General features: G+C 37.9%; 1 protein-coding gene across 2 annotated transcripts in view; it reads left to right on the forward strand.

Annotated features, from left to right (window-relative positions):
• DSCAM (DS cell adhesion molecule) overlaps positions 1-19,684 on the forward strand; it is a 563,650-nt gene that overhangs the window by 60,538 nt on the left and 483,428 nt on the right. The gene's annotated exons all lie outside the window — the stretch shown is intronic.

Raw genomic sequence — 19,684 nt, forward strand, 5'->3', positions numbered from 1 at the left:
CTTGCTTACATTAGAAGATCGGACGACTTCTCAGAGTGGAAACACTGTATCTGAAACACTCCCAGGTTAACAGCCGCTAATATGAGATCACAGAAACATTCTAATGTATTAACAGTTTGCTAATGGGATTTCACAATGCTACAGGAATGTCTTCGCGCTTTGCTAAATTAGCAAAACCATCTTAGCAAACGGTCGCTGTATTGTCACAGTTTCAATTTGTTTTTTTAACCTAAAGAGCAGTTTAAACGGGGAATAATTAGTTGAATTGACCTGGAGTGCACAATATTTTTTAATATCTCTTATTTTAAAAAAATAGTAGGGGGGGACATATTGATTGCCACCGTGCCATTACCCGTGACCTGAAGGTAGGAGAGATTAAAATATAATGAATGGAGGAATCCCGCATACCCCAATCATTAGTAATGGGTGGGGGCTCTAAATATAACTATGGGGGGGGGGGGGCGTACTGACCCACCAAACCCCCTATTCTTTGGTAGCGGGTGGTTGCTAATAAGAATATATATAAATACATTAATTCCCAGACCCCTAGTCACCCCCCCCCACCCCTCCCCCAAAAAATATGCTACTTGCCCCCACCCTAATAATAGAGAGAGGGCACAATAATTCAAAATGTCATACTTACTACTAGATGCCTTATTTTTTTCTTCCATTTTCTTTACTTCAGTCCCAAAAAAAGTCCAAATAGAAATCCATAAGGTCACGTTGCAAGTATTGAAAAAAGAATTTTCAAAAATCAGATCAAACCCCCCCAAAAAACCCGTAAAAGTGTAAAGTGATCACCTATTAGAAAGCTCACAATAAAAAGTCTAGTTATTCTCCAGGAAGGTGTTATGCACATCACAGGCGTTCTACAATTCTGTTACAATGATACTGTTTATCTGCCATCCATTCTGTCTCTAGATTGCTGTAGTTGCAGGTCTCAGCTACCCTTTCTGTAGGCAGCTTTTTCTTAGATATGTATAGAACATCACAAGCCAAGTTTTAAATGTCAATATCACTATAGTGAAACCATTAGGTCACTGGGTTCATAACATTGCAATAATGAACAATAGCAATGTTTAGAAGGCAGCAGGTGGGTCAGCAAGGTACTCAACTCCACAGCGATGTCTGTTATTATAAACCGCGTTCTAATGCTTCTTTCATTTCTTTGCATGTCTAGCTACAATGTGTTGGATTGATGTAAAGATAATTGGCAATAATGTGGTGAATTCCCACTCAGTTTTACCCGAGGTTAGGGATGCCACTGCACAATTTTATTAAACACAATATAAAGCAATATGTGACAGTTATTATAGAGAGGTACCCTAGTGCTAATGATCTCCTGACTACATCCTGGGGGTGATAATTGATAACATTTACTGTATGAATGGTACAGAGTGATACATCATTTCCATACTTCCATAGTAAAAATAATATTGGCTATTTACTGTCTTAGTAATAATAATAATAATTATGGATACTGCTGATGGTGTCTGGGCAGAGTAGGAGCATGAATATGTGTAACATATATGTATAGGATAAAATGTATCAAAAAAGGTTTCTCCAGGCTGGTGCTTCTCAGACCAGTGTTCATGAGCTACTCATTAGACTTGGCGTAAATATTTGCTTTAGCGAAATCACTTTATCTGAAAATATACATTTCATTTGGCTCATCCGAATTTCAGCCACTCAAACAATTCAGAAAAAAACTGTTGGGGAAAAACGAAAATGGCATGAAAATATACCAATCAGCGGACAGCAAAATAGCAACATGTATATATTTTATCATTTTGTTCACAGATCAAGAGAAGAAGTAACCAATAGAGGAAAAAAAGACGAGGAACATGAACACCCGTTGGTCATCAGTTCTTACTTAAAACTTGAATCAAATCAACATGTATTGCTGTCTCCCAAGCATCAATCATCTTTTTTTCTGTCAATCATCTTTTTTTTTCTTGGTGCCGTGGGTGAAACTCTGAATCATGAATAAAATCATTTATTTGTAATTTGGTTATTTGGCAGTTCAGAATTACGGACTACTGGCCCCCTTAGTAAATAACCCTGCATTTATACTTGAAGAGAGGAGATTTCACCTAAAGAAGAGGAAATGGTTCTTTATTTCTCTTCCCTAAAGAGGTTGTATTATCAGATAGTGTACAGACTTTTGAACAAGGTCGTAAATGTCTTTTTTTGTAAAAACATATTTAGCACTATAATAGTTAAAGGGACACTACAGGCACCAAAGCAACGTAAGCTTAATGAAACCGTTTTGGTTTGTAGATCATGCCCCCACAGCCTCACTGCTCACTTAGGAAATAAATCACTTTGTTTATGCAGCACTAGTCACACCTCCCTGCATGTGACTTACACAGCCTTACTAGATACTTTATTGCACAGTCTGTTTAATCTAGCATTGCCTAACTCATTCTCTTTTAATAGCCTCCTAAAGCCTTCAGGAGCATTCTGCGTGTGATTCAAGTTTAATTTGCGGAGCTAGAGATAAAAAACATCTAAAGCAAGTTGTCATCTGATTGAAAATTAAACCATTTTCTTATGCAGACTGTGTGAGTCACAGCCAGATGAGGTGTGGCTAGGGCTGTATAAACAAAAACCAGAGGGATTTAACTCCTAAATAGCAGAATATTGAGCATTAAGACTGCAGGGGCATTAACCCCTTAAGACCGGAGGACGTTCTATGCCGTCCTTATTTTGGTGTCTCTAAACGCCGCAGGACGGCATAGAACGTCCTGCGATCTTTTGTACTTACCCCGTTGCCGGCAATCCCACGCCAGCGATCGCGGTATGGGGGACTTACCTGGGAGCCCAGGGAGTCCCCCTCTGTCCTCTTCGGCCCCCCAAGGCCATGTGATCGCGAGGTCCTTGCGAGGACCCCGCGATCACATGGACGGCATAGCCGTTCATGTCAATGCCAGCAGGGGGAGTGCCTGTAATGACAGGTACTCCCCCTGCTGTCTGAAAAAAATAAAAAAAGTTAAAACAGTGTAAAAATAAGATTATATATACTTAGATCATATGTATATTTATTACATATATGATCTAAGTATATATATACACATATACACATATACACATAAATATACATACATTGTCTACGTGTATTTTAATATTAATATATACATAATTATATATATATTAATGTCAAAATAGACGTACAATGATATTGATTAAATATATATATAATTTTCATTATATATATTTATATATAATAAAAAATAAAAAAAATATATAAATATGTAAAAAAAAATCATTACAAAAATAATAAAAAATAAATAGATAAAAAATATATAAACATGCGTAATTTCATTCTAACTGTATTTTAAAATTAATATATATATTGAACGAAATAATATATATATCTATATACATAAGTATATACGTATATATCACTTTATATATACCTATATATAAATAAAAATAATAAAAAAATGTATATACATATATATACACATATATATATATATATACACACACATATATATATAATAATTCTACATATATATTTATGTAATAATTTTACATAATTAGGTCATTTTATTAATTACAATTTGCAGGACCTGCCTGACAACCCAGGCCGAAAGTTCAGGGAATTAAATTTTCTAGCACTATATTTAACCCTGTAACTTTCCAAGACACCATAAAACCTGTACATGGGGGGTACTGTTTTACTCGGAAGACTTCGCTGAACACAAATATTAGTGTTTCAAAACAGTAAAATATATTACAACGACGATATCGTCAGTGACAATGACATTTTTTGCATTTTTCACACACAAATGGCACTTACACTGACAATATAATTGTTGTGATACGTTTTACTGTTTTGAAACACTAATATTTGTGTTCAGTGAAGTCTCTTGAGTATAACAGTACCCCTCATGTACTGGTTTTATGGTGTTTTCAAAAGTTACAGAGTCAAATATAAGGTTTGAGTTTCAGTTTTTTCACATTAAAATTCGCCAGGTTGCCTATGAGACCGTATGGTAGCCCAGGAATGAAAATTATCCCCATGATGGCATACAATTTGCAATAGTAGACAACCCAGGGTATTGCAAATAGGGTATGTTCAGTTTTTTTTAGTAGCCACTTAGTCACAATCACTGGCCAAAATTTGCGTTCAAATTCGTTTTTTGCATTTTCAAATATTAACACTAACTTTGGCCAGTGTTTGTGACCAAGTGGCTACTAAAAAATACTGGACATACTCCATTTGCAATACCTTGGGTTGTCTACTTTTGCAAATGGTATGCCATCATGGGGGTCATTTTTTTTCCTGGGCTACCATATGGTCTCAAAGGCAACGTAACCAATCTGGCGAATTTCAATGTGAAAAAACTGAAATATGTAACATGCTATATTTGACCCTGTAACTTCCCAAAACACCATAAAACCTGTACATAGGGGGTACTGTTTTACACGTGAGACATCGCTGAATACAAATATGTGTATTTTATTTCAGTAAAAGCAAACCGTATTATGACATTCACAGTTAAAATGTCACGTAGAACTAAAACAATTAAAAAAATTCTTATTTTCTCCCATTTTGTTATATTTTTTTCATATTAAATTATGTTCCGTACCTAAATATTTGATGTTAAACGAAAGCCCTGTTTCCCCTGAATAAAATGATATATAATAAGTGTGGGTGCATTTAATATGAAAGAGGTGAATTACGGTTGGACAGACATATAGCGCAAATGCCAGGTTTATTTACGTTTTTTTCGGATCACAACTTGTACATTTGGCTGCGGTCTTAAGGGGTTAAGCTAAAGTTGTTTTGATGCTTATATTGCCCCTTTAAGATATGGAGTTACAGCTTGTTGATCCAAGAAGAAATCTTACCACCAGATTTGGAATCATTAAGGATTTTTTCTCCTTTTTTTTTTTTTTTGGATCAACAACAGCAAGCCAGATATTTGAAAGGCTGACCTTGATAAAAAATAAATGCCTGGTCTAATTAACTGTAAATCTGTCTTTCTGTATTTTCAAATACAGAGCTATGAATTTATACAGCTTCTGGCATTGCTTATGTAAAACTGTATACTAGGCATCCTGCTATGCTGCCCGTGAGATTGTGAAGTTGTTACCATCCATGACGACTATTCCTTTATTATAGCTACGTATACATTTGCTAGCAAATGAAGTAGCTGAGATTGTCTACTCTGTGTTATTTTTGAATGGCAGGATCTCTGTGAAGCCATCGTGTCACACCATCAATACAGTCTTGTGATAGACAGGACAGCGCTTGCAAAGAGGAAGTTAATTGAGGATGAACGATGAAGGCTTTTACGATGCTTGGTAACCTCATTCTACTGAGGGGGAAGCTTGCTGTCAGATTGATCTCACAGTCCTATTTGACAGGGACAGCTGACCTCCTGGACAAATCTAATAATAGCTGTAGGATAATGATATTCAAAATGATGTGCTTATACTGTAGTGTCTGGATACAAATATTTATTCTAATTGCGGTACTCCAAGTAAAAATATAATGGAATAGGTCACACTGCTCGGAGCATTTATTGTGTATTGTATCGTAAGCCTTACAGAGTAAATGTAAACTCACAGATATTTACACAAGCCACAGATGGAGTATCTTTTACACTGACCAGCCACAACATTACAACCACTGATAGGTGAAGTGAATAACACATTATATTATTACAAGGGCATCTGTTAATGGGCAGCAAGTGAACAGTCATTCATGCATTTTAGGAGAAAAATCAGCAAACTAAAAGATCTGAGTGACTTTGGCAACAGCCAATTAATGATGGCTAGATGACTAGGTCAGAGCATCTCAAAACGGTACTTCTTGTGGGGTGTTCCCAGTATGCAGTGCTTAGTACCTGTCAAAAGTGGTGCAAGGAAGGACAACTGGTGAAGCAGCATCAGGGTCATGGATGCCCAAGGGTCTCTGATACATGTGGGGAGCGGAGGCTAGCCCATCTGATCCGATCACACAGAAGATCAAATTGCCGAAAAATTGAATGTTGCCCTAGATAGAAAGGTGTTAGAGCACACAGTGCATCACAGTTTGCCGATAGGTCTGAGTGCCCATGATGACCCCTGTTCACCACTGAAAGTGCCTCAATAGGGACTTAAGTGTTAAAATTGCACAATGAAGCATTAGATAAATCACATTTTCTTTTAGGTCAGGTGGATGGCCAGGTGTGTGCGCTTTATTTACCTGTGCAAGAGATGGCAGCAGAATTCACTTGCTCGGGAACCTTCGGCTCTGGCATTCATGTGGATGTTACATTGACACTTACCACCTACCTAGAGATTGTTGCAGACCACATACACCCCTTCATGGCAATAGTGTTCCCTGATGGCAGTGACCTATTTTAGCGGGATTATGCACACTATAAATTGAACTAAGGTGTTGCCTTGGCCTCCAAATTCCCCATCTAAATTTGATTGGGATCTGTGGGACGCGCTGGAACACAACTTGCAGAACTTGCAGAGTTGTTTTGGCAGCATAACTTACACAATATTAGTCAGGTGGTTTAAATGCTGTGGCCATGTAGTGCTCAGCATTGTCAGGAAAGCACACCCAAGTGTCCATGCTGGGCAGAGGTTCATGGGATATGCTCACTCTCTCATTAAAGATAAAGACAATTTAAAGTTTGGCTGAAAGCTTTAATGCTTTCTCTTAGTCCATGAATACCTTACTATAGCTGTTGAACATCCTAAGCAGAAACTCAAAATGGTATAAATAATCCTATTGATTAAATGTCAAAATTAGAGTTTATATCTAACTTGCAAAATTAGAAATAAAAGAGTTGGAAGAAATATTCACTTTCAAGTCCATTGTTAACTCTCACTACTCGTATTTAAACTGCTTAGTCTTTACTGTCTAATTTAAACATGACATTTGGTTTAACATAGAAACATAGAAACATAGAATGTGACGGCAGATAAGAACCATTCGGCCCATCTAGTCTGCCCAGTTTTCTAAATACTTTCATTAGTCCCTGGCCTTATCTTATAGTTAGGATAGCCTTATGCCTATCCCACGCATGCTTAAACTCCTTTACTGTGTTAACCTCTACCACTTCAGCTGGAAGGCTATTCCATGCATCCACTACCCTCTCAGTAAAGTAATACTTCCTGATATTATTTTTAAACCTTTGTCCCTCTAATTTAAGACTATGTCCTCTTGTTGTGGTAGTTTTTCTTCTTTTAAATATAGTCTCCTCCTTTACTGTGTTGATTCCCTTTATGTATTTAAATGTTTCTATCATATCCCCCCTGTCTCGTCTTTCCTCCATGCTATACATGTTAAGATCCTTTAACCTTTCCTGGTAAGTTTTATCCTGCAATCCATGAACCAGTTTAGTAGCCCTTCTTTGAACTCTCTCTAAGGTATCAATATCCTTCTGAAGATAGGGTCTCCAGTACTGTGTACAGTACTCCAAGTGAGGTCTCACCAGTGTTCTGTACAATGGCATGAGCACTTCCCTCTTTCTACTGCTAATACCTCTCCCTATACAACCAAGCATTCTGCTAGCATTTCCTGCTGCTCTATTACATTGTCTGCCTACCTTTAAGTCATCAGAAATAATCACCCCTAAATCCCTTTCCTCAGATGTTGAGGTTAGGACTCTATCAAATATTCTGTACTCTGCCCTTGGGTTTTTACGTCCAAGATGCATTATCTTGCACTTATCCACATTAAATGTCAGTTGCCACAACTCTGTCCATTTTTCTAGTCTACCTAAATCATTTTCCATTTGGCTTATCCCTCCTGGAACATCAACCCTGTTACATATCTTAGTATCATCCGCAAAAAGACACACCTTACCATCAAGACCTTCTGCAATATCACTAATAAAAATATTAAAGAGAATGGGTCCAAGTACAGATCCCTGAGGTACCCCACTGGTGACAAGCCCAAGCTTCGAATATACTCCATTGACTACAACCCTCTGTTGCCTGTCACTCAGCCACTGCCTTACCCATTCAACAATATTGGAATCCAAACTCAAAGATTGTAGTTTGTTGATAAGCCTTCTATGTGCAACAGTGTCAAAAGCCTTACTGAAATCGAGGTAAGCAATGTCTACTGCACCACCCTGATCTATAATTTTAGTTACCCAATCAAAAAAATCAATAAGATTAGTTTGGCATGATCTCCCTGAAGTAAACCCATGTTGTCTCTGATCTTGAAATCCATGTGTTTTTAGATGTTCAACAATCCTATCCTTTAACATGGTTTCCATCACTTTCCCCACTACTGAAGTTAGGCTTACTGGCCTATAGTTGCCCGACTCCTCCCTATTACCTTTCTTGTGAATGGGCACAACATTCGCTAACTTCCAATCTTCTGGGACTACTCCTGTTATCAATGATTGGTTAAATAAATCTGTTAATGGTTTTGCTAGTACACCACTAAGCTCTTTTAATAGCTTTGGGTGTATTCCATCAGGTCCCATTGACTTATTTGTCTTTACTTTTGACAGTTGAAATAGAACCTCTTCCTCTGTAAACTCACGTGTAATAAATGACTCATTTATCCTTTTTCTTAACTGAGGTCCCTTTCCTTCATTTTCATCTGTAAATACCGAACAAAAATATTCATTGAGGCAGTCAGCTAGACCTTTATCCTCATCTACATACCTTCCTTCTTTTGTTTTTAATCTAACTAATCCTTGTTTTACTTTTCTTTTCTCATTTATGTATCTAAAAAAGGTTTTGTCCCCCTTTTTTACTGACTGTGCTATTTTCTCTTCTGTGTGTGATTTGGAAGCTCTTATAACTTGCTTAGCCTCTTTCTGCCTAATCTTATAGGTCATTCTGTCTTCCTCACTCTGGGTTTTTTTATAATTACTAAATGCTAACTTTTTGTTTTTTACTATTTTGGCTACATCTGTGGAGTACCACAGTGGTTTCTTGAATTTTTTGCTTTTACTGACAAGCCTAATGCAATTTTCTGTTGCCTTCAGTAGTGCAACTTTTAAATAATCCCATTTCTTTTGGACTCCATTTAAATTGCTCCAGTCTGATATTGACTCCTTTACAGATATTCTAATTTTGGAAAAGTCTGTTTTTCTAAAGTCTAAAACTTTTGTTTTTGTGTGGTGTGACTCAGTCACTGTTCTTATATTAAACCACACTGACTGATGATCACTGGATCCTAAACTTTCACCTACAGTAATATCTGATACCAAATCTCCATTTGTTAACACTAAATCTAGTATGGCCTCTTTACGAGTTGGCTCCTCAACGACTTGTTTTAGAGACAATCCCAGTAGGGAGTTTAGAATATGTGTGCTCCTGGCACAAGTAGCTATTTTTGTTTTCCAATTTATATCAGGAAGATTAAAGTCACCCATGATGATAACTTCCCCCTTCATTGTCATTTTAGCTATTTCTTCAACTAGTAGATTATCTAACTCTTCAATTTGTCCTGGGGGCCTATAAATCACACCTACACGAGTTACTGTGTGATTACCAAATTCTAACGTAACCCAAACTGACTCTATGTTCGCCTCACTAACCTTTATTAGGCTAGATTTTATGCTATTCTTTACATACAGGGCCACCCCTCCCCCTTTCTTGCCTTCCCTGTCTTTTCTATATAAAGAGTACCCTGGTATTGCTATGTCCCAGTCATTTTTCTCATTATACCATGTCTCAGTAACAGCGACTAAATCTACACTATCAGTTGCCATTATTGCCACAAGTTCATGGATCTTATTCCCTAAACTGCGAGCATTTGTAGACATGACTCTAAGCTTATCATTTTTTAACACACTTGCTACAGGCACCTTCTGTCCTTGTTTTGGGGGACAATTGGATTGATGTTTTATCACCCTTTTGCCCCCCCCCTCCTAGTTTAAATACATCCTAGCAAAACCTCTGAACTGCTCACTGAGAACATTTGTTCCCTTTTGAGAAAGATGCAAACCATCTTTTTTGTACAGTTTATTTCCATTCCAAACAGAGCTACCATGAGCAATAAAGCCAAATCCTTGCTCCCGACACCATTCACCAAGCCACAAGTTAAAGTCCCTAATACGCATCCGCCTGTCATTCTGAGTGTTATGCACAGGCAGAACTTCAGAGAATGACAATGTGGAAGCAACCTGCCGTATATCATTGGCAAAAACACTAAAAACTTCCTTAACCTCTGAAACTTCATTGCAAGCCAAGTCATTTGTCCCTAAATGGACAAGTACATCCAATTCCCCTTCCTGCTTTGCTTGCTTAACAATATTACCGATACGTCTCCTGTCTCTGTGAGCAGTAGCTCCGGGAAGACACCTCACAAGACCACCATTGTCCATCTCCACACCTCTTATGATGGAATCCCCCACCAACAACTGCTTTCTATTAGGCCTCACCAAGCCTCTCTGCACAACACCACTAGCCTCAGTGCCTCTCTGCACAACACCACTAGCCTCAATGCCTCTCTTCACAACACCACTAGCCTCAGTGCCTCTCTTCACAACACCACTAGCCTCAGTGCCTCTCTTCACAACACCACTAGCCTCAGTGCCTCTCTGCACAACACCACTAGCCTCAGTGCCTCTCTGCACAACACCACTAGCCTCAGTGCCTCTCTGCACAACACCACTAGCCTCAGTGCCTCTCTGCACAACACCACTAGCCTCAGTGCCTCTCTGCACAACACCACTAGCCTCAGTGCCTCTCTGCACAACACCACTAGCCTCAGTGCCTCTCTGCACAACACCACTAGCCTCAGTGCCTCTCTGCACAACACCACTGGCCTCAGTGCCTCTCTGCACAACACCACTAGCCTCAGTGCCTCTCTGCACAACACCACTAGCCTCAGTGCCTCTCTGCACAACACCACTAGCCTCAGTGCCTCTCTGCACAACACCACTAGCCTCAGTGCCTCTCTGCACAACACCACTAGCCTCAGTGCCTCTCTCCACGACACCACTACACTCTGAAAGTGCAGAAAATGAATTATGTAGAGCAACAGACTGTGCAATATGCCTTTTATCCACAACTCCAAGTCTACCAGATCCTACAGTAATCCATCTGCCATTCCTAGTATGTCTCTGCGGCAGTGGCTTTGCAGCAGTTCCAGCCTGAGTTTGTTTACCAGATAATTTACAAATCTCAGACTTCAAAAATACAATCTCCTGCCGCAAAATAGAGAACTGTCTACAGATTAGACAACAACCAAACCTCCAAAAAGTGGAACGTGAAACAAATGCAAAGCAACTATTACACTGAACTAAGTCTGCCATTCCAATGAGGTGAATAATTTAAATCAAACAAACCTTAACTTTTTATTTATCCTCCTGAATACCTCGGTTTATGTACATTGTGCTAGAACATACATGTGTGGCCATGTTCACACTGACTATAAAACATATACGACGTGTCTCCTACAGTCCTTGTGCAGTCTAGACCCCTTCAACCATCCCAGATCAAACTGGACATTCCTAATTTGGGACCTGTGACCCACTGCCCTGGTTTTATTTCCTGCAATGATTTCACCGGGCCACCATAAACAATCATTCTATGTTCGGCTTGTGGTATGATTTATCTCAGCTTGCACATTAGACTTTTACATGTCTTCGTCTATTCATTTGTCAAGAATCCTGAATGGCAGTGATGAGTGTAAAATTAATAATTGAAATAATATAATGCATCCTAGATATCCCTTGGATGCGTTTTAGGATTGCGTGCTCCTGGTTGTGTTCTGGAGAGAAACATGCCACAAAGAATTGCATCAAACATAGACCTAGCACATACTTGGGTTGGCTTACAGGTCAAGGTATATATAGCTTTCCATTGCTTGTGTTTCTATGCTAAAAGCAGATCATTCCAGAGAAACCAGCTGTGTTTGATGCATTAGGAGCCCAAGATCGATCTTTTTGGCTCTTTCTACATTACATATCAATGTGACACATGACAGTCATGTGAAAGGTAGCGTGAACTTTTCATTTTTGAAAGTGCGCTAAAATTACTGACATGTATGCTGTGTTTTTGTTTGACATTGATTGAGACAGTGGAGAAATTGAATTTAACCAAATACGAGACCTTTGCCATAATTAGTCCTTAAATCATAAAACTGAAATATTCTATAATGTCTAGTTTTCTTTGTATTCATTCTGGATGGAGTTATAGCTGTGTTACTTTTAAAGTTGACCTGCGATTTATTTTTCTTTCTTTTTTTTTACCCAAAGTCAAAGTACATACCTAAGGGACTGGTTTGTCTTCTGTATGGCTACGAAATTGGTAAATAGGGCAGGTTGAGAATCCCATCAGCCATCACTTGCGATGGGGGAAGGAAAGACAAAGTCAGGGTGGTGAAAAGAAGGGAGTAATGGGGGAGGGAGGAGAGTTGATGGTGATAACAATTACCCAATGTACAGTGAAAAATACTGATTGTAATGTCAATCACACTCTTAATACAATAAAACCCTGGATCAGTTTATGTGTAAAATGTAATGCTGAGGAGCTCTATGATGGCCAAATAACTACACATTACTGTAAGTTTTATTGTTGTGGAGCTCTGTGATGCTCATACACACAGCACATTAATTAATGTACTTATTATAGTGCTTTGCCAAAATACAAAGATAATATATGAATGCGGTTTACCAGACTTGCATACATTAGTGTGTAAACATTACATACCAAATGGTTAATTCCTGGAATTTAAGGTGTATTTTCCCTTAGCACTTCCGAGTGTCCAAGGATAAGCAATGTGAAATCCGTGTTTTATTAGTGAGATGATTGACTATTGATTACAAATTGCAGTTCAATGACGATCCATAACATATTTACCATGACTAGAGCAATCTTGAAATACAATACAATAGCATACGTTTTCTTTACAAAGTAAATATTGTAGCCCTCACTTACCAGAATATGAACAGTGGGGAATTGGTAAGTGTATCTGTAAATCTTGGCAAAACAGCAAAATGGAGGTATGGAATGGGGTAGAGTATTGGTGAACATAACAATATCCTGCAAAAATAGCTGATACGATGGCAACTCCTACAAAGTGATCTCTAAATCTATGGATTGATATGGTGCAAAATAAATAGTTTCGCACATTGTTACATATACCCCCCAACTTCAGGGCAAGTAAGACTGAAGTTCCAGGAAAAATAACGGCAGGATAATTAATTAAAAGTCTTGTTTGCAAAATGAGTAGTTCCATTTTCAAAAAGGGATGGAATTTCAGGTAAATATTGGTGGATTGTGGGGTTAAAAGCAAGCTTTTCCTTACACTAGCTATTTATGAAAATTCTTCAAGTCATCGTTTTGGGAACTTGTATGTTTGGACCTGACAATTTCACAATTTCTGATTTAATGGATAAACTCCACTGGGATTTCATTTCTTCAAAAATTTTATCAGAATCTATAAAATCAGGTATTGAATGTACAATCCATGACCTGCATCTCATGCTCTAATAGCATTGGAGATAAAAAAACATACATACATAAGGTGGAGCTTCTTGTACAAGTTGTTCAAATATGTATCTGTAATAATATAAATACAAAACACAAATAGTGCAATATTGCAGAAATAGAAATGATCTATAAAGAGACGTATATGATGTCACTCACAAGTCAGGAGTCATAAACCACATATGACTCGGATGGTAAGCGCTTGTGGACTCTTTAAGGATGTCCAATCCTTTCTTGTGTTGACTTTGCTGGAAACCTGGTTCCTTTTGTTTTATGGAGTGGTGATGGTTGTTCAATATCCCCAGTATTTGGTATTATATTATATGTGTATATAGGATGCCACAGCAAAGTTTTCAAAAACAATTTGCTTTTATTGGTGATCCACAATAAATATACACTAAAAATGCAATATTAAAAAACTTAATGCAAAAAACTTGATGCAAGTAAAATAAATATAAATACCGGATACAAATGTCTCTGGATGACTAAATAGTCCACATAAATGTCCAAAACGCGTTTCGCCCTTAAATGGGCTTCCTCAGTTGGCTGTGTGTCTTCTCCTTGTCTTCTGTTCTTTAAATAAGTCACTCGCTTTTTAGTTCCGGGTTCCGGAATTTCCGTTTCCGGTATTTGTTCACTTCCGGGTTTCGACAGTGTGAACTGTTGGAACGCAAACGTGCGTTCCACCATCAAGCGTTTGTACTCTTCCGCTTCCGGTTTGCGTTCCAACCATATGGAATAGGATAACTTTATTGGTTAGTGTAAAAACACACATCATGTCTTATAAAATCGCTTCAATATACATTCATATGTCTACCAGTAAGAGGTTGTCATTTATTCACAGACTGTGTGATTTGTTTACTTATTACCCTTTATTCTCAGACTGTGTGATTTATTTCTTTGTTCAATCAATACTAAAGATATGAATAAACGAAACGAAAGCTCTGCTATTTACAATATTTCATAGAAATAGTGATATGTTTTATTTATATTAATTAGCTCTCAGGGATTATTAATTGTATTAAGATATTGAATACACACATATTATGTTTAATTCTGCCGTAGTATTAAACTTTAAAAGTGCATAAGTGCAAATAGCATAAAAATGGAAGCCTGCAAGGTGCATTAACTTAAAAAACTTCAAAAACCAATTTTTGGGCATTTCATCGAAAAAAGGGACACATGTGTCCTAAAGTGCAATAAGCTAAATTTAAAAGTAGATTGGTGGTTTCTATTTAGATAATTCTAAAATATAATAGATAAACTTAATAAAAGATATAAGGCTGTATGATCTCAGAAGGGGAAATTGGTATAAATTGATTAAAATCTGGTATCAGTTTATAAAATGGCACAACTCAAAATCTTGGTTTAAACCGTGGGGGACCAATGTATTAAAATTGAATATACACTTCATCTCTTCCATTCCAATTTTTTTGGTGTAATTTCCTCCTCTCCAATCCTTTTTAACAAGCTTGATTGCACAAAAAAAGAGTCCCTCTGGATTCTGATCATGGGCTGATTTGTAATGCTTGGAGACACTGTGTGACTCCAATCCTTTTCTGATGTTCCTCACATGTTCTGCTATTCTTATATGAAGACAGCGGATTGTTCTTCCTATGTATAGGAGATTACAGGGGCATTTAAGTAAATATATCACTCCCTTAGTGTGGCATGATAAGTGGTCCTTGATTTCAAATTTTTTGTTGGTGTAGGGTTCTAGGTCTAGTATGTGCCTTTTTCTACTTTTTGTCCCTCTACATGCCAAACAGGTTCCGCAACCAAAGAAGCCTTTACTTTGGTTTAGAAAACTATTAACAGGGGTTATATTCCTTAGACTACTCTGTGTAAGAGTTCTCTTTAGATTGCACGCTCCCCGATAAATTATTTTCGGTTTTGTTGGTAAAATTGCTTTCAGGATTGGGTCATCTTGTAAGATGTGCCAATATTTTGCTATAATTTTGTGTACTTTCCTGTTATTACCATTGAAACTACAAATAAAAGGGATGTCATTTTTGTTCCATTTTTCCTTCTTATTCTGGTGGTAGGTAAGAAGATTCCCTCTGGGGATAGAGAGGACTTCTTCCAAGACGGACTGTAGCTTTCCTTCTTCATATCCCTTCTCCAAAAAATTGGTCTTTATTCGGTTTGCTTGATTGAGGTAGTCTTGATCATCTGAACAGTTCCGTCTAATGCGCAGAAATTGTCCTCTGGGGGCATTGTTCAGCCACGGTTGGTGGTGGCAGCTCTCTTTCTTAATATACCCATTGGCATCCACCTCCTTAAAGTGATTCCTAGTGCCAATGCGTGATTCTTTACCATAGATTTCTAGATCAAGGAAATTAATTTCCTCTAAACTTTTTTGTGCGGATAGAACAATATTCCATTCGTTACTGTTGAGGTAGTTTAAAAAAAGGTCTAGATCTTGCTCTGTCCCTGTCCAAATAAAAAATATGTCATCGATGAAGCGGCGATAGGACACCAAGTTCGCTCCCCATGGGTGTCCCTGAAAAACACACAATTCTTCCCAGTATGCCATAAACAGATTGGCATAGCTCGGAGCGAACTTGGTGCCCATCGCCGTGCCCCTAATCTGCAAATAAAATGTGTTCTGGAACCAAAAAAAGTTGTTCGTTAAAATCAGATGAATTCCTTCTAAGATATACTCAATTTGCTCACTTTTAAAATTTGATTTCGTTAAAAAATGTCGGACTGCTTTCAACCCAATTTCATGGGGGATAATACTGTAAAGTGATGTCACATCACAAGTGACTAGAAAATTACCCTCCGTCCATACAATGTCTCCTAAAAGTCTTAAAATATGTATGGTATCTTTTAGATAAGCCGGGTTACGTATTACCACTGGTTGTAATAGATTGTCTAAGTATTCAGACACTTTAGCTGAGATCGAGTCTATGCCTGAAATAATCGGCCTTCCCGGTGGATTTTCTTTATCTTTATGTATCTTGGGGAGATGGTAGTATACCGGTGTCCTTGGGTGCGGGGTGGATAAGTATTTGGCTTCTTTTTCTGTTAAAATTTCTTTTTTAAAACCTTTATTAATATATTCCTCAAATTTCTTTTTTATACCTTCAATCGGGTTCGAATCTAATTTCAGGTATGTCAGTTGGTCTGAGAGTATCCTCTCAGCTTCTTGTATATAATTATCCCTTTGCAGGACTACTACTCCCCCCCCTTTGTCCGCCGGTTTAATGATAACTTCTTTATTTTCTTTAATTTCTTTTACCGCTTTTTTCTCCCTAAGTGACATATTCTGTTGATGTTTATTAAGGGGTTTAATTCTTTTTATGTCTTTCATCACCATCATCTCGAATGTTTTAATTTCATCCGAGATGAGATGCTTCGGAAAGAAATTGGATTTTAGTTTTAAATCTGTATGAATGAATTGTGATTCTTGTTCTTCACTTGTAGCGTCCTCTCTATTATGAAAAAATTTCTTTAAGCAAAGATGCCTAATAAATTTATTAATATCTACAAAAAAATCAAATTTGTTCAAATCTGCAGTGGGGGCAAATTTTAAACCCTTTTTTAAAACTTCTACTTCGCCAATGGGTAATTGTTTCCCAGTTAGGTTAAAAATCCCTTCGGTGTTCACTTCTTTCCTCTCTTCTCTCTGTTTCTTATTCCTTCTTCCTCTATTTCCCTTTCTTCTGATATCGATCTCCTGCGTTTTCCTGGGGATTCCCATGTGTGCACAGATTGCGGTTGTTTTAGTCTCTCTGTAGTTGGGTCCTTCCGAAAAAACGAATCTAAATTCGATGTTTGGGGTTCTTCCTCTAGTCCCTCAAACCTGTTCCTACAAATAATGGGAGATCTTCTTATTCCCCTCATATCAGATCCATATTGATTCTGTGCTGTGCTTCTGATACCTTTTCCCCCTTTCCTGGGTGAATTATATTGAACTGCCTCACTATAACTCTTATATCTAGAGTAGGTCTTAACGGGTGATTGCCTTCTGCCCTGGCCTCTCCTTTGTTGATGTAATGCTAGTGGTCTCGGGGAGCGTGTTCTTTCCTGATTCCCTATGGGTTGTGTATGGTATTGAGTATTTTGTCTGTGTTTTGTCGAGCTTGGCGTCCTATTATTATATTTTATTTCATAGTTACCTCTTGGTCTACTTCTAGATCGAGTGTTGTTTCTGCCTCTTTCGTTGGAGATAAGACTTGACATGCTGGGGTTCCGATACCCAAAATTTTACAAAAAGATAGTAATATATTATTTGCAGCTTGATAAACTTCCTCTTTAAAATAAATATCTAATTTAGAATTATCTAGCTTAGCAAAGCTAACCTAGCAAGCGATGATAGCTATAAAGCTATCATATCAAGAATTAGGTATTTTATTGTCTAATAATCATCTTTTTATTTGTGTGTTCTGCTCAAAGCAAGATAAGAAGAATACCGATTCTTATCTAGGTTATATGACTCCATGGATCCCCCCCAAAAAAGTATGTTTTATTTTTTATGATTAAATACATAGTTAGTATATGTTTATTGCGTGTGTCTATATGGTGTGGCTGTTTGTGTTTATAGCATTTATGGTGTGTGCATGCATGAGGTAGCTGATGTAGAGCAGTCTGGTGGCAATTGTCCCAAATCTGTGGGGAAGTGTTGATTTTTGACCTCTGTCTCACTAATCCATTTTCTGTATGTGATGTGTGATTCCAGAGTACTGTGCTACAGGAGTATTTTGCACATGACCTTGTTTGGGTCAGGCATTTAGCAAGTACCTTACCGGTCGTGGGAAGTGCCGATCTGGTGGACCACAATAGTTCCAGCCCCTGCACTCTTGCGCAGCATCAATGGTGCCAGACGCTACGCAAATACCCCTTTTTAAGACATGGCACACATGCACCAATATTGTGACATTACTAAGGCCTAAATAACACTCTGTGACAATTTGGTAGTGTGGTTATGTCTATCGTACCTCTCAGCCTATAAAACAAAAGCTCAAGTGAACAAGGCCCTGTTGCGGTTTCTCCTTGACCCAGTAGTGTGTTTATACTATTTTGAAATACTGTTATTGACTTGGCTTTTCTTTTGACTATTCTGTATCCTGGTACCTGCTTTAGTCTTATTGTCTATCTGGTTTTCCTTGACTCTGGTTAATCCTTAACTATTCTACCTGTCTGTTTGTTTATCATGAAGTGCGGGCTCTCTATGGCTCGGTAACACATTTTAGTACTAAGGTTTTACTCTGTGTACTGGGGTATTTGTGCTTGTCCTTGACAGTTTCATACCTTACAAGGTAGACTTTCAACATGGTTTGCACGTGGCCTGGGATGACATATTCATCTTTATGAGCACTGAACACAGCTCTTTAAATTACTGTGGCTGAAATTTTGTACTTCGATCAATCATACAGCCCATGCTTGGTTTCTAATCACTAGTCCTTTCAATTAAAAAAAAAAAGAAAAGATGTGTTTAAAACAAAACCATTGCTAAGGGTACCTGCAGAAATAAATAGAGAAATATGAATCACAATGCCTGTGCTCATTTGCATGTCAAACTTTGAATTCTGGGAAAGGGGGACTTTCCAGAGTCCAACTTGTGCTATGCAGGTGACGCACAACAGACATAGAAAGATAGATAGATATAGATAGATAGATAGATAGATAGCCAATGCCTGGAGGCCTGATTTATACCAGTTTGTTCCAACCAATGAGGATTCACTAGAATTAGAATGGAAATACAGTGTTTGTTTCTTACCAATTGGTTTAAAAACATATTATACAATATGTAAATATACCCAGGATCAGGGTATGTTTCTGTGTCAATGTTAATAGTTTCATAGTTGCTTGTAGGAAACCATGCTGTGTGTTTTTCTACATCTGTCTCAGCTTCTGACCTGTCATGGCAACAAGTCTGCTGTCACTGCAAAGGCTCGGCTGATTGTACAATGCTCGGCTCATCGTCTAATTGCAACTGCACAGGAAAGCATGGAGCTTGCTTGGTCTTTGATAAAGATAGCCTTGTTCTTTAATTAAGGCATTTTTCTCGGCCATATCATCATCTCTAACCCCCCCACTCCAACAACCAAGAACTTTGTTGGTTATAAGACTAATCATATTCTGTTTTACGAACCGTGAGCCATCAAGAATAAAATAATCATTGCTTTTCTATAGACAGAGGGTAGGCAACCTTCACATCTGCCCTGATGGTTTACAAGCTTAATGGGATATATAGTCTACAACATCTGGAGTGCCAAAGGGTGCCTACTCCTGTTCTAGGATTCTGATGGTATTATCATGT

Source organism: Pelobates fuscus, chromosome 1 (assembly GCF_036172605.1).
Source record: "Pelobates fuscus isolate aPelFus1 chromosome 1, aPelFus1.pri, whole genome shotgun sequence".
NCBI lineage: Eukaryota > Metazoa > Chordata > Amphibia > Anura > Pelobatidae > Pelobates > Pelobates fuscus.